Below are 16,688 nucleotides of genomic sequence, written 5' to 3' on the forward strand. Positions count from 1 at the left end.
CTCTTTTCATTATTTTAATATTTTTCTCTAAATGCTTGAAGATGTGTACCATTTGCTCTTTTAAAGAGTTTGCTAGGGGGCTCTTGTGGCATAGACTGTAAAGCTGCCACCTGAAATGCTGGCTTCCCATATGTGCACTGGTTCAAGTGCCAGATGCTTCAAATTCCTGAGAAAATGCTTGGGCCACTGCACGCATGTGGAAGAAGTATATTAAGCTCCTGAATTCTGGCTCTGGTCTGGCCTAGCCCTGGCTGTTGTGGCCATTTGGAGAGTGAACCACCAGATGGAAGTTCTCTCTTTCTCTCTCTGTAATTCTTCCTTTCCAATAAATCAATAAATCTTTTTCCCCAAAAGAAAGTGTTTGCTAATTTAATTACTACCTTCATTTTTGGTCTGCTTGTATTGACTGTCTTGTTTCTTCATTTTTGATTTACATTTTCCTACTTTCCCACATATCTCGGAAATCATGGCTAGGTGTACACTATGAAGGTTGTGTTAAATATCCAGAACTATTTGCCTTATCATTTGCCTCCTTGTGTCTATTCTCTATTTGGTTAAAAACTGTAAGAAAACAAAATGTGACTAACTTTTCCAAAACCATGAAAGCAAAATATTTTGCTATTTAATAGTAAATACTTTAATTTTAATCCCTTTACTTCTCTTTAATCTTTTGAAGGCCATCTGATTTTTTTCTCTTTTCATGGTAAACATTTAATTAATTAATTAGTTTTTAATAGAAACCTTTTATTTAATAAATATAAATTTTGAAAGTAAAACTTTTCAATTATAGTGATTTCCCCCCATAACCACCCTCCCTCCCGCAAACCACCCCATCTCCTACTCCCTTTACCATCCCATTCTTCATTAAGATTCATTTTTAATTATCTTTATATACAGAAGATCAACTCTATATTAAGTAAAGATTTCAACAGTTTGCACCTGCATAGAAACTAAAGTGTAAAGTACTGTTTGAAGACTAGCTTTACTATTAATTCTCATGGTACAACATGTTAAGGACAGAGGTCCAACATGGGGAGCAAGTGCACAGTGACTCCCATTGTTGATTTAACAACTGACACTCTTATTTATATATCAGTAATCACCCTAGGCTCTTGTCATGAGCTGCCAAGGCTATGGAAGCCTCTTGAGTTCACAAACTCTGATCTTATTTAGACAAGGCCATAATCATAGTGGAAGTTCTTTCCCTCCCTTCAGAGAAAGGTACCTCCTTCTTTGGAAGGCCACCTGATTTTATTGATGTTTGAGGCCTTACGATTTTTCCTTCATAAATATGCATGTATAACACAGTTTCCAAGATGGCGTAATAGGGAGGGGGCTTACTGCTCTAGTCTGGGAAAGACAGTTAAAAAACAGTGGAGAGGGCCGGCGCCGCGGCTCACTAGGCTAATCCTCCGCCTTGCGGCGCCGGCACACCGGGTTCTAGTCCCGGTCGGGGCACCGGATTCTGTCCCAGTTGCCCCTCTTCCAGGCCAGCTCTCTGCTGTGGCCAGGGAGTGCAGTGGAGGATGGCCCAAGTGCTTGGGCCCTGCACCCCATGGGAGACCAGGAAAAGCACCTGGCTCCTGGCTCCTGCCATCAGATCAGTGCGGTGCGCCGGCCGCAGCGCGCCTGCCGCAGCGGCCATTGGAGGGTGAACCAACGGCAAAGGAAGACCTTTCTCTCTGTCTCTCTCTCTCACTGTCCACTCTGCCTGTCAAAAAAAAAAAAAAAAAAAAAAAAAAAAAAAAAAAAAACAACCAGTGGAGAGAATGCAATCTCAGGAAAGAGTTAGGGAGAAAACTGCAGAGGAAACTCCACGCAAATTAGAGGGACACTGTGGACCTATGTGGAGGGTGTAAACGTGCACAACTCTGGAGCCCAGCAGGTGAGACTCGGCATCAGCTTTGGAGAGTGAGGTGAGAACAGACTGCAGCAGCCCAAGCCACTGGAAATAAAGTTGTAGGAAGGGTCTGGAGTAAGTCTGGCTTGAAGCCAAGTGTGGGACAGTGTACCTGCCAATGTAGTTAAAAGAAAGGAGGGGAATATTTCTCACTCCCCAACCACCCAGCACGGGCATCCTGTAACTAGCTGAGAGAGGGCAGGTATCATTTTGGATATATAAAATAGCTGCACCAACTTGTGTCTGTGTGTCCAGCAATCCGCTGAGAGGATGCCTGAGTCTGGTTGGAAGAATGACAGGGGGCTGGGTGCTCATGACTGGGAGCCTTGTTTGCTGGAACTGTGAAAACACTGTGGTGACGTGGGAGAGTACAGGGTGTGGCTGGGTCTTTGGGTAGTCACTGTGGGTGGCTCCAAACGCTCAGGGCTTCCTGATTCCCTGGTGAGGGTCACTGCCGCAGGATCCATACTCATACTGAGGGCTGCGTGGATCCTTTGTGTGGTTCTTGAAAAGCACAGATAATATTGTAACCACTGGGGCTAGTACCCTGGTATTGGTCTCCTTGGAAGAGAGGAGGTGAGCCTGAGACTATGCCAACAGAGCTGATTAATTTTCCCTTTGATTAAAGAAAAAAAGATTTACCATGCCCAACTTGGGTGTCACCTTGGATATTCCCCTGATCCTGGAGCACAGAACAGAGATCCCTGGCCACACCCAGCACACTCTCAGGGTATTCACTGAAAGAGCAGACATTCCACTAAGTCACAGAGGCACAGTCCAAAGCTAATATCCATCACAGGGGGAAAAAAATCAACATTGGGGAAACCCTGCAAGACACTGGCATAGGCAAAGAGTTCTTGGAAAAGACCCCAGAGGCACAGGCAATCAAAGCCAAAACTGTCAAAATGGGATTACATCAAATTGAGAAGTTTTTGCACTGCAAAAGAAACACTCAGCAAAGTGAAAAGGCAACTGACAGAATGAGAGATATTATTTGCAAACTATGCCATTGATAAAGGATTAATACTAGAATATACAAAGAAATCAAGGAACTCCCCAACAACAAAACATACAACCCAGTTAAGAAATGGGCAAAGGACTTAGACATTTTTCTTTTTTTTTTTTTTTTTTTTTTTGACAGGCAGAGTGGACAGTGAGAGAGAGAGACAGAGAGAAAGGTCTTCCTTTTCCGTTGGTTTTCCCTCCAATGGCCGCCACGGCCGGTGCACCGCGCTGATCCGATGGCAGGAGCCAGGTGCTTCTCCTGGTCTCCCATGGGGTGCAGGGCCCAAGCACTTGGGCCATCCTCCACTGCACTCCCTGGCCACAGCAGAGAGCTGGCCTGGAAGGGGGGCAACCGGGACAGAATCCGGCGCCCCGACCGGGACTAGAACCCGGTGTGCCGGCGCCGCAAGGCGGAGGATTAGCCTAGTGAGCCGCGGCGCCGGCCTAGACATTTTTCAAAAGAGGAAATCCAAATATCCAAGAGACACATGAAATAATGCTTAGGGTCACTAGCCATCCGGGAAATACAAATTGAAACTACAATGAGGCCGGTGCCGCGGCTCACTTGGCTAATCCTCCACCTGTGGCGCTGGCATCCCGGGTCCTAGTTCCGGTTGGGGCGCCGGATTCTGTCCTGGTTGCTCCTCTTCCAGTCCAGCTCTCTGCTGTGGCCTGGGAAGGCAGTGGAGGATGACCCAAGTGCTTGGGCCCTGCACCTGCATGGGAGACCAGGAGAAAGCGCCTGGCTCCTGGCTTTGGATCGGCGCAGTGTGCCGGCCGTAGCAGCCATTTGGGGGGTGAACCAACGGAAAGGAAGACCTTTCTCTCTGTCTCTCTCTCTCTCACAGCCTAACTCTGCTTGTCAAAAAAAAAAAAAAAAAAAAAAAAAAAAAGAAAAGAAAAGAAAAAAGAAACCATAATGAGATTTTACCTCATCCCCTGGGTAGAATGTCTTTCATAAAGAAATCAACAAACAACAAATGCTGGTGAAGATGTGGGGAAAAAGTACCCTAATCCACAGTTGGTGGGAATGTAAACTGGTAAAGTCACTATGGAAGACAGTTTGGAGATACCTCAGAAATCTCAATATAGACCTACCATATTAACCAGCCATCACAATCATGGGAATTTACCCAAACCAAGAGAAATCAGCATATGAAAGAGTTATCTGCACCCCCAAGTTTAATGGAGCTCAATTCACAATAACTAAAACATGGAATCAACCCAAATGCCCATCAACTGAAGACTGGATAAGGAAATTATAGGATATCTACACCATGGAATAATACATAGTGGTAAAAAAAATGAAATCCTGTGGTTTGCAACAAAATGGATGAAACTGGAAAACATCATACTTAGTGAAATACGCCAGTCACAAAGGGACAAATATCATATGTTATCCCTGACCTGTGATAACTAATAGAGCACCCAAAAGGCAATCTGTAGAAGTGAAATTGACACTTTTGTTGAATTCTTTACTTAGTATATAATCTTATGTGTATAAAGTTAAATGAAAATTGACCTTTGTAAAAAATAAGAATGAGAATAGGACAGAGAAGTGGAAGAAGGGTGGAAGAGTGGGTGGGAGGGTGGGTAAGGTGGGAAGAATCACTATATTCCTAAAGTTGTATTTATGAAATGTTTGAAGTTTGTATACCTTAAATAAAATGTTTCTGGGAAAAAATATGCATCTACTCTCTTGTTAACAAACTACATGAAAGGATTTTGTTGCCGTTCATTTTCTTTATCCTCTCTGAATTTCACCGTAGTACTAAACTGAAACCAAATCAGGATGTAAATGCCAACTGCAATTCTAATTTTCCAAGTTATAATATTCATTAACATGTATAAGGATATATGTTCAAGTAGGCATAATACTGTTTTGCTAAGAATGCTACAATTGGAGACAAGGAGGTAAAATCTGAAAAGTACTTTAATTAGATATGTAAATAATGCTAAATATATATAAGGACTATCCAACGCAAGGTCACCTAGTCAAGAATCATAGAATACACAAACACAGGAATATACAGTCAATGGAAACAGAACAAGAACGGACAGCAATAATATAACTTGTAAAAACTCTGAAATAGCTACTTGTGCATAAAATCAAGCATTAAAATAAAAAGCAGATCGGGCCAGCATTGTGGTGTAGCAGATGAGGCTGCCATCAGCAATGCCAGCACCCTATATGGGCTCCAGTTATAGCCTGGTTGCTACACTTCCAATCTATCTCCCTGTTAATGCAGCTAGGAAAGCAGTGGAAGATGGCCAAAGTCCTGGGGCCCTGAACCCATGTGGAAGACCCAGATGAAGCTCCTGGCTCCCAGCTTCAGCCTGGCTCAGCCCTGGCTGTTGCAGCCATTTGTGGAGTAAACCAGCAGATGGAAGATATCTCTTTTTCTGTCTCTCTCTCTCTTTCTGTACCTCTGCCTTTCAAATGAATAAAAGAAATATTAAAAAAGGGATGATCAGCATCATAAAAAATATATTTTATTCCAAAAGTAAGAGGTCAGGAAAGCCTTCTGTGTAAATGTTATTATCCACTGTGATACCCATTATTCCTTACATATCTAACGGAAATGTCTGACCTTTCACATGAACTAGTTTCCTTATTTTGACAAAGAAATGAAGTTATATAAGCCAATACTTTTCTCTTAATTTCAAACTATCAGATAAAAATCAAGTGAACAAGTAGAGAACAAAAATGTGGATTATATGCTTGGCACATCAATGCCTCACATTCTAATGGATTCCTGTGGTTTTATTTATAGCTACTTGTTTCTTCATTAATTTGCAGTACAAAAGCAATACCTACTTATTATAGAATTTAGGGAAGCACAAAAAAGGATAGCAAAAATAAATTTATCCATCACTTTATATCAAAAGATAAAATTAGTTACATTTAGGTGCATGTGTGTGCAGATATCCATTCTTTAAAAAAAACAAAAATGAGGGGCCGGAACGTGGTGCAGTAGGTTAATTCTCTGCCTGTGGTGCTGGCATCCCATATGGGTGCTGGTCCTACTCTCAGCTGTCCCTCTTCTAATACAGCTCTCTGCTATGGCCTGGAAAAGCAGTAGAAGATGGCCCAAATGCTTGGGCCTTGCACCTGCATGAGAGACCGGGAAGAAACACCTGGCTCCTGTCTGCGGCCATCTGGGGAGTAAACCAATGGCAGGAAGACCTTTCTCTCTGTCTCTCCCTCTCACTGTCTGTAACTCTCAAATAAATAAATAAATAAAATCTTTAAAAAAATAAAAATGAATAGCAAATTATTCAGAATATCTTATTCTATGAGCAAGCATTTATGTAATCCCTATTGTAGGGTATTTTTCTGTTCCATCTTCATGGTTAAATAATTATTGATAATGCACTTAAGAGAAATTTCTGGAACTATGATCTCTGGGTCAAAGGGTACATACCTATATGCTGTTTTTATTAGAGTTTCCTGTACAAAGAGTAGTAGATGTTAGAATAGTACAACCGCTGGGTTCCTGTCCAAACATCAACTCCAGTAGGAATGATAGAGAGAAAGAAAACTAAAACATCCTGAAAATTCCTAGAGAAGGAAGGGTCATGAACTGGTAAGTATTACTAGATTGGTGGCTTGGACTTGGGAATCCGCTGCTCTAGGGCAGGAGACAACCCTTTCCAAGGCTGAGAGGATAAGACAAGGAAATGAATTATTTAGAGTTCTACTTTTGTTTCTTCCCCAACTTGAGATAGAAAATGTTCTCCCATCTGCAGGATCTACAACTACTACAACATTGCTGTCAAGCGTAAACAGACTGCTGATAGACAGCTGAGAAAAATAGGTGAGGATTAACAAATCTTGGATAGTCATTTCTCTGCCTTTCCTACCAAACGCTGAGTTGGTGCACTATAACCACTAGTTTTGGATATTGCTTCTTCCTGGGGGAGTGAGAGAGTAGGGAGAGAGGATGGTAAAGCAGAGACTTGGGGCATCATTGTGTTGACTTGAAAAATTACTGTGATTTCTCAGGTGGCTTAGGGCTTTTCAATCTACCTTCTATCCTCTGAGCTCATTGAGAATGACACAGATTGGGGGCTGGCCTCTCCATATATGTCAGATGCCAGAGTAGTCAATATCACCAGGGACAAAGGATGTTATAGGTCAAAGTATCAAGACATTTAGGAAGCAAACTATTTCTAATAAGAATAACATCAATAAAAAATCAACATACTGCACACATATTCTAAGAGAAACAGGAATGTTAGATCTGATGACACAAGAATTAAAACAGTCTAATCATCATATTAAGATACATGGGAAGATTTTAACATAATAAGAACAAAAGAACAAAGAAGCAAGCAGAAATATTAGATATGAATAATACTTGACACATACAGAACAGATTAACATTAGACTTAAAATTATTAATATATTTGGAGGATGTTTCAAGAAAGGATAAGGAAATAAAAACATGAAATAAAGGCTAAGGTACTAGCAGTGATAATATCTGAATAAAAAAGACTCAGAGATAAAAAATGAAAATATAAGGGAGGATATATTTGAAGAAATGGAGATAAATATGACCAAAAGACCACGGATTTTCAAAGTACTGATGGAGTAAAATTTAAGCTTAGAATTTTATAGTCAGCTATGTAGTCATTCACATATAAGATATGATAATACATATTTTTATGCATACAAAGTCCTCAGAAAACAATTTTCGATGAAATACTCAAATAGAAAAGATAAATACAGAAGATGCTTAAAAGATGTATGAAGTAATGCTGAAAATATATTCCAGTACATTTTTTGTTGACTTTTAAAATAGCTAGGGATAAACAAAAATGAGAAAATATGAGCAAAAAAGTTTAGAACTTAAAGCAGGTAACAGCAACATTCTGGAGAAGGAGGAAGTGAAGAAGACAAAGGGATGTCAGAATTTGTAAGAATCTTTTTGAGGAGATATATAAATATCAAGGCTTTTTTTAAAGTAAGAAAGTGCTAAAAGTAAAAAGAAATAAAGTATGGGAAAAATTGAAGCATTTAAGATCACAGAAATGAACTGAAATATATAAAAATTAACATTATATATTGACTAGTTCATCTCCTTATTAGTGTATCTATGGACTCCTTGGTTACATTTGCTGCTCTCTTTGCTACTCCCATTTATTTTTGTAAGTGGAAACACCTTCAATTTTTCTTCTGTTACTATAAGATTCAAACTCTAGAGATATTATGAAAATATTATAGAGTGCACTATAATTATGTATATACTGTAAAGGACACAAGACCAGATAATGGCTAATTTCTTCTCTAAAATTTATCTTCCCCCTGAATATGGACATCTTATTCTTTTATCAGAATATTTGCTTTTTACATAATCTTGATACATGTAAACAGTGGTATTGCAACAGTTTTAAGAGATGTAAGAAAGTCAATTCAGTACATTATTAACCCAAGTTTCTAGTTACAGAAAGGCAGAAAAGTGTTAAAATGCAGGGCTGATAAATGTAGGTGGCAACAGAAGTTTACTTGAAGCAAGACTGGACAGAGTGGAGCTCAGTGCTGAGTTTTAGTACACTAAATTCCTGTTTGGTCCAAAGGAAGGTGGCCATTATATGGCTCAGCTGGACAGGGGCATTGAGATTACAGAGTTACTTTCTGACTCAAAGGAAACAGGGTCTAGGTTATACCTACATGTAGGGAGAATGCTGCTATCAATACTCACATGAAAGGGAGTAGAGGAAGCTGAGAAGAAAACTCCAACAGACCAATAAGTATTGAAGATACATATATATAATAATTAAAGACTTATGCCCACAGCTAGACAGCTTTACATGTGAGCTTTAATTTACATTAAATTTATAATATTACTTCAGAAAATAAAAGAGCAAAAGCTGCCTATCTCTTTTATAAGATTAGTATAACCCGAATTGTACAGCCAGACAGGAAGATGAAGAACATTATAGCATATCCCATTTGGAATATAGATTCTGAGATCCTCAATAAGATATCTGCTAACCAAGGGGTCAGCTCTATAATGTAATGGGTAAAGCTGCTGCCTACAGGTCCAGCATTCCATGTGAGTACCGGTTCGAGTCCCTGCTGCTCCACTTCCTTTTTTTTTTTTTTAACTTTTATTTAGTACAAATAATTTTCCAAAGTACAGTTTATGGATTACAATGACTTTTTCCCTCCCATAACTTCCCTCCCATCCACTCAAGAGGTTTCCATAGCCTTGGAAACTCATGACTAGAGCCTAGGGAGATTTCTGACGCCATAAACAAGAGTGTCAAATTGTTAAGTCAACAACAGGAGTCACTGTGCACTTACTCCTCATGTAGGATCTCTGTCCTTAATGTGTTGTCCAATGTGAATTAATGCTATAATCAGTACTCAAACAGTATTTTACACTTTATGTTCTTTGTGGGTGCAAATTGATGAAATCTTTACTTAATATATACTAAATCGGTCTTCTGTTTAATAAAGATAATTGAAAATGAATCTTGATGTGCTCCACTTCCTATCCAGCTCCCTGCTAATGCACCTGGGAAGGCGGTGGAAGATGGTCCAAGTGCTTGGGCACCTGAATCCATGTGGGAGACCTGGATGAAGCTCTTGGCTGTTGCTTCGTTCTTGCCCAGCCCTGAACCAGTAGATGGAAGACTTTCTCTTTCTCTGCCTCTGCCTCTCCCTCTCCGTAACTCCACCTTTCAAATAAATAAATAATTAAAAATATATTTGCTAACCAAACAGAAAATTATATTAAAAGTAATATATCATGGGGCCGGCTCCGTGGCACAGTAGGTTAATCCTCTGCCTGCGGTGCCGGCATACCATATAGGCCCCGGTTCTAGTCCTGGCTGCCCCTCTTCAAATCCAGCTCTCTGCTATGGCCTGGGAAAGCAGTGGAGGATGGCCCAAGTCCTTGGGACCCTGCACCTGTGTGGGAGACTGAGAAGAAGCACCTGGCTCCTGGCTTTGGATTGGCGCAGCTCCAGCTGTTGTGGCTGGCCATTAGGGGAGTGAACCAATGGAAGGGAGACCTTTCTATTTGTCTCTCCCTCTCACTGTCTGTAACTCTACCTCTCAAATAAATAAATAAAATCTTTAAAAAAAAGTAATATATCATGATCCAGTAATACATCACAGTATTAATGAGAAATGCATGAAAATTTAACATTAGTAATGCTAATAATTCAAAACATGAAAATATCACTGGATAAGTATCATATAGTCATTTAATATATACCATAAAAAGCATTTGATAAGGCTCACAGGTATGTATAAGATGCATAGCAAACTAGAAATAAAATATTTTTAAAAAATCGTTTATTTATTTAAGACGCAGAGAAAGAGAGCAAGCTCCTATCTCTTGGTTCGCCCCCAACACGTCTGCAATGGCTGAGGATGGACTGAGGCTGCAGCCAGATGCCAGGTCTACTACCTGGATGGTAGGAAAACAATCACTTGAGACATCACTGCTGCCTCCCAGGTTTTGCATTAGCAAAGTTGGAGTCAGGAGTGCCAGGCATCAAACCAGGTGTTCTGATGCTGGCATCTTAACTGTTAGGCTACACACCAGTCCTAGAAGAATCATTGTCAATTTAGTAAAAGCTATAAACTAAAAAACTTAGTATTATATTTTATTGAGAAACTTTATATGCATCTCCTTTAAGACTGGGTATAAGGTGAGGATGCTTCACTGTTACAATAGCCCTTTAACATACTAGTGGAATTAGCTCAAGGTATGGAAAAGAAGTAGTAGTTTACATATACAGAAGGGGAGGGTAGAAATAAAATTGTCATTACCTGTAAATGGTATGATCACATATCTAGAAAAAAGAATAACCTACTAAGATTTAAAGAGCTCTGGAATATTTTTACAATCAAAATCAATGTTGAAAAAATTAGTAGTCTATATTAGTGTTAGTAATAAGCATCAAGAAAATAGTCAATGGAATATTTAAAATTTGAATGTCTCCCTAAACATCATTCATTTAAAAAGTGGAAATGTATATACATATATAGATATAATATAAAAAGCTGATAAAAATTGATATTTAGGACTAAAAATTTTTTAGAATACATTATTAATCAAGAGACAGAAATGCGGGGCCAGCTCTTGGTATAGTAGGTTAAGCATTTGGCTGCATTGGGCTGGTTTGAGTTTTGGCTGCTTCACTTCTAATTCAGCTCCCTGCTGATGGCCTGGGAAAGCAATATGGGGTGGCCCAAGTGCTTAGGCTCCCGCACCTGCATGGGAGACTCGGAAGAAGCTCCTGGCTCCTGGCTTCTAATCGGCCTAGGTCCAGACATTGTGGCCATTTGGGGAGTGAATCAGCAGATGGAAGATTTCTCTCTCTGTCTTTCCCTCTCTCTATCTGTAACTCTGCCTCTCAAGTAAATAAATCATTTTTTAAAAAAGAGACAAAAATGCAAAGTAAAAGTGAATATAGACCATAAACAAGCAATTTCAGAAGATGGAAGCCAAAAGGTGAACAATTATGTGAAGAGATATTCAAACTCATAAGCAGTAGAGAAATCTAAATCAAAATAATAAGCTAAAAAAATCACACACATTTAAAAACACGAGAATGTTAGATGCACCTTAATGTTTATTGCAGTTCAATTCACAATAGCTAAGACCTGGAATCAACCTAATTGCCCATCAACAGTAGACTGGATAAAGAAGTTATGGGACATGTACTCTATAGAATACTATACAGCAATAAAAAACAATGAAATCCGGTCATTTGCAACAACATGGAGGAATCTGGAACACATCATGCTGAGTGAAATAAGCCAGTCCCAAAGGGACAAATATCATATGTTCTCCCTGACTGGTGACAACTAACTGAGCAGCAAAAAGGAAACCTGTTGAAGTGAAATGGACACTATGAGAAACAGTGACTTGATCAGCCCTTGTCCTGACTATTGATGTACAATGTAATACTTTATCCCTTTTAGTATTTTTTTTGTTTGTTTTTAGAACACCTTTATTAGCCTTGGTTGAACCCTTTAATTAACACGAAATTATTCTTAGGTGTTTAAATTTAACTGAAAAGTGATCCCTGTTAAATATAAGAATGGGAATAAGAGAGGGAGGAGATGTACAATTTGGGAAATGCTCAATCAGACTTGCCCCTAATGGTAGAGTTAGAAACGTACTAGGTGATTCCAATTCAATCCCATCAAGGTGGCATGTACCAATGCCATCTCACTAGTCCAAGTGATCAATTTCTGTTCACAATTGATCATAATGATAGGAATAAGAGTCAAAGGGATCAGAGAAACAAGACTAGTGTCTGCTAATACTGATAGAATTAAAAAGGTAGAGAACAATCCAACATGGGAAGTGGGATACACAGCCGACTCATAGAATGGCAGATGTCCTAAACAGCACTCTGGCCTCAGAATCAGCCCTTAAGGCATTCGGATATGGTTGAAGAGCCCATGAGAGTATTTTAGGCATGAAAAGCCAAGACACTCTGGCAAAAAAAAAAACAAAAAACAAAAAACAAAAAAAAAAAACCAAACCACCTAAATGAAAGATCTCTGTGAGTGAGATCCCAGTGGAAAGTATGGGCCATCAAAGAAGGAGGTGCCTTTCTCTGAAGGGAGGAGAGAACTTCCACTTTGACTATGGCCTTGTCTAAATAAGATTGGAGTTGGCAAACTCAAGAGGCTTCCATAGCCTTGGCAACTCATGACTAGAGCCTAGGGTGATTACTGACGCCATCTGTCAATTTGTTATGTCAACAACAGGAGTCACTGTGCACTTACTCCTCATGTAGGATCTCTGTCCTTAATGTGTGGTACAATGTGATTTAATGCTATAACTAGTACTCAAACAGTATTTTACACTTTGTGTTTCTGTGTGGGTGCAAACTGTTGAAATCTTTACTTAATATATACTAAATTGATCTTCTGTATATAAAGATAATTGAAAATGAATCTTGATGTGAATGGAATGAGAGAGGGAGCTGGAGATGGGAGGGTTGCAGATGGGAGGGTCAAATTAAGTATAAAGAAATACCCAATTAACTAGACATTTTGCTTCAAAGAAATTTTCACGAAGTTCCATGATTGATAAGTCCATCATGAAGATGTTCATCATGGTCTTATTTTTGGTGACAGGGAATTAGAAACAATCTAGGTTAGCAACCAATGAAGGAAATGGATAATAGAAACATAGTACCTATAACAACAGAATACCATGCAGCAGTCAGATACAATGTACATATAGCAACGTAAATAAATGTTAAAATTTAATTTAAATAAAGTAAAATTCTACATATAATGAAATACAGAGCACAATAAAATGTATGGCATACTTAAATTTTAGCTACATAATTCGGGGGGTGGTAGATATAAGTTAAATATACTCAACCTTGGGATAATACTGCTGAAGCATGAGAGATGGGCACAAGGTAATTCATAGTATTATTCTCTCTCTCTCTTTTTATTTGGTAGAATGACACATAGAGAGAGAGGGAGATAGAGACAGAGATCTTCCTTCGACTAGTTCACTCCCCAAATGCCCACAACAGCTGGGGCTAGGCTCAGCCCAAAGCCAGGAGCCAGGAACTCATACAGGGAACATTAACAGGAAGCTGGATTGAAAGCAGAGGCAGCAGGACTTGAACTAGCATGCTGATCTGGAATGTGGGAATGTATATGGAACAATGATCAGACAAAGAGAGAGATTTTCCATTGAGTGGTTCACTCTACAAATGCCCATAATAGCCAGAGCTGGGTTAGGTTGAAGCCAAAAGACTAGAACTCCATCAGGGTGTCCCGTGTGTGTGGCAAGGGTTCCAGCACTAAGCCATTATCTGCTGCCTTTAGGATGCATAAGCAGGAAGCCTGATTGGAAGTGGAGAAGCCAGGACAGGAACTGGCATTCCCTTATGGGATATAGGCATCCCAGCATCAGCCTAATCTACTGTGCCACAATTCTTGTGCTTTAATAACTGTTTTAAGTAATAAACTCTATTTATGAGGGATCTTCAAAATTTTCATGGAAAATGGTTATTATGGAAAAACTATGCATACATTTCAAAACATGTACCAAAAAAAACCCCTAACTTTAATTCTCTTTTCCAAGAAATTTTTGAATAACCTTGTGCAACAGAACTGAATTAAAAGCAAGTTATATCACTTATCCATCCATGAGAAGTCATTTCTAACAAACATATTCAACACAGAAGCTAGAAAAATCAGGAAGCTGCTAACCACATATTAAGGAGAGGAAAAAAAACCCAAACTACCAGGCTCTAAGTACTTGTACTCTAAAAGAATAAAGCAAAATGGAACAAAGGAAAAAAAAAGCCAAAAAAGTCCTGTAACTAGAATCTGTAAATTCTTTCTACTTGGTTTACAGTGGCAGATGCTGTTTCCTTTCCCCCTCAAAGGTAAATGCTTAGGCTGATATTGAAATGGGCTTTTCAAGTATTTATTTCTGGTTTCTTTTGAAAAAAAAATCCTTAGATTTGATAGTACAGTCTCTCATTCACACTTAGCAGACACTAGAGAAGAACAGGAATTCATCTTATATATAAGATCATATATAAGATCATATCATATATAAGATCATATATAGGTCATATATTCTCCAGGCTTCCATTGTCCCACCTGTTAGATAATATTATTTAAAGTATTCTTGTTCCTCTTGTAACTCAACTGAAATTATATCAAAATATCGTAACAAATTTTCCTAGTCATATAAGCAGCCAGCCATTGGAAGCATGCACAGCCATGCTAAGTTAGAGGATATGCTTGGTCAGGGCAAATCTTTGGCAAGTTATGAAATAATGAAGAGGTTTTTATTAATACTCAGTGGTATTAATACTGTGAGAATGGAACCTATTTACAGGGAGTTTTGGAGTGGGTAAAGAAAAAACTTTACATTGTTAAGGGAGCTGATTCATTAAATGCAACACTGTACAGTGGTTGAAGGAAGTTTTTGTTTAATTATTTTATCAAGTAACTGAGTGTACTCACTGGTACGATAGGAGCTAATTTATTCTTTATATATTTATTGATTTGCTTTTACCCATAATATTACATAATTTTTAAAATCAGATGCCTATTATATATGAAATCTGATACCTCCTGAGAAAATGGTATTAGGGTATGAAAATTTGTACCTGAATATAAATGAATGTAGTTATGAGGTCACTTAGATGGGTTCACTGATAAAAAGAAAGCTTAGAAAGAAAAAATCATTATCTGGCAACTTGAATCATTTAAATTAAATTATTCATGAGGTTACAGTTATTACTCACCTTGAGTGTCTAACTTCTAAAGATCTTGTCTGTAAACCATAAAGCTTCAGTGTCTAGTTCCCACATGCAGAAACTCCCATCTTCAATGTTCATCTAAAACACATGGAAAAAAAATCCATGAATTTGAGGTTATAAATATTATTTCATTTTTTTAAACATAAAGTAAATCCATGTAGTTATTCTTCATGAGTTTCTTTAATACATTTGGGCAAAGAAAGGTGTGCAACATAGGGCATGATTTTATGTAAATAAACACAGTAACATCGAGATTTCCCCTTCTGAATAATCTGAAAGTTCTGTGGAACACAGATTTTGATGTATGTCATAAAGTTGAGAACTGGATATAAACCTAATTTTATCTGGGTACATAGTTTCCATGAAAATTCTTCATAAATATACTTTTAATACATTGATTCTCATATCATGTATGGACACAGTCCAACATTATTACAAAAACATACTCTTGATTACACTTGAGTTGACTTTGAGAAGACCCCAAATCATAGAAATTAACTACCTCAGTTTTTTGTGCTCATAAAAAAAGTGAAATTTCAATTCCCCTTATCACTTAAACTTCCTAATCAGTACGGTATACCAACTTAATATAGGCAAGGAGGTAGCTTGCAAGGCAGAGCTGGGGTTAGCAGAATCTCCTTATAATCCTGGTCTATTTCATCCAATATACTCCCACAGTTTCCATAAAATCATCACCCAGAACTGACACTGACTAAAAAATAGCCAACATGGCTGCTGATTGCATGCTTGTGATGACCTATAACTAAATCAGATATTATTACAATAAAATCACCACGGTAACACTCCTACTCTCATCACACACCTGACCGTAACCAAACTTCTGAGAATTCCAAAGAAAACCAAGGAAATGGGCAATTCTCCATCCTGCCTGAACACTGCCCCCTATGAATATTTATTAATTCATCCCAGACACCATCTCCATGCCTCCATTTCATACAAGAGAATGGCACTGAACCTCTTTGGGCACAACTTTTTCGAGCATAACCATATGTCCTCTTGAGTGTGCACTTTTGCTTAGCTAATAACCAAACCACTATGTACATCACATCCTCAAATTTTTTCTTGTGTTGGAGGCAAGAATCTGAATCTAGCCACCCCAGGATATCTGTGGAGAGTCAGCCAGGGGAAAGGTGAAAGCCCATCCAGAAATCAGCTAATGTGTCTTTCTCCCAACTCAACCTTGCTTGCACTAGAGTCTTGTTTTCATTCTGCCTTGTTTTGGTACTATTTGGGCATGGACATTCTACACTGCCTGACCTCTCTTTCATCTATGCCTTCTAAAACACCAATTTTTTGGCACCACTGGGATGAATGCCCCATTACACATTTTACCACCCTTATCAATGAGGTGTTTTATTCCACTACAATAAGCATATATCTATATATGGAAAAATCAATTTTGGGACTCCCAGGAACCCATATTGTCTCTGTGGATAAGCCTTTGGAATATGGCCACCCTCATGTTCTTGGACCCAAAATA

The 16,688-nt window shown here is 38.7% G+C and overlaps 1 protein-coding gene across 18 annotated transcripts in view; it reads right to left on the bottom strand.

Moving 5' to 3' along the window:
* Positions 1 to 16,688, bottom strand: part of MBD5 (methyl-CpG binding domain protein 5) — a 489,398-nt gene that overhangs the window by 314,711 nt on the left and 157,999 nt on the right. For all 18 annotated transcript variants that reach the window (XM_070070952.2, XM_089329196.1, XM_089329193.1 and 15 more), the window contains one exon: positions 15,173 to 15,265. The gene's annotated coding sequence lies outside the window, so the exon portion shown is untranslated. The remainder of the gene's footprint in view (positions 1 to 15,172; positions 15,266 to 16,688) is intronic.

Source organism: Oryctolagus cuniculus, chromosome 3 (genome assembly GCF_051225735.1).
Source record: "Oryctolagus cuniculus isolate XC-2025 breed Fujian yellow rabbit chromosome 3, ASM5122573v1, whole genome shotgun sequence".
NCBI lineage: Eukaryota > Metazoa > Chordata > Mammalia > Lagomorpha > Leporidae > Oryctolagus > Oryctolagus cuniculus.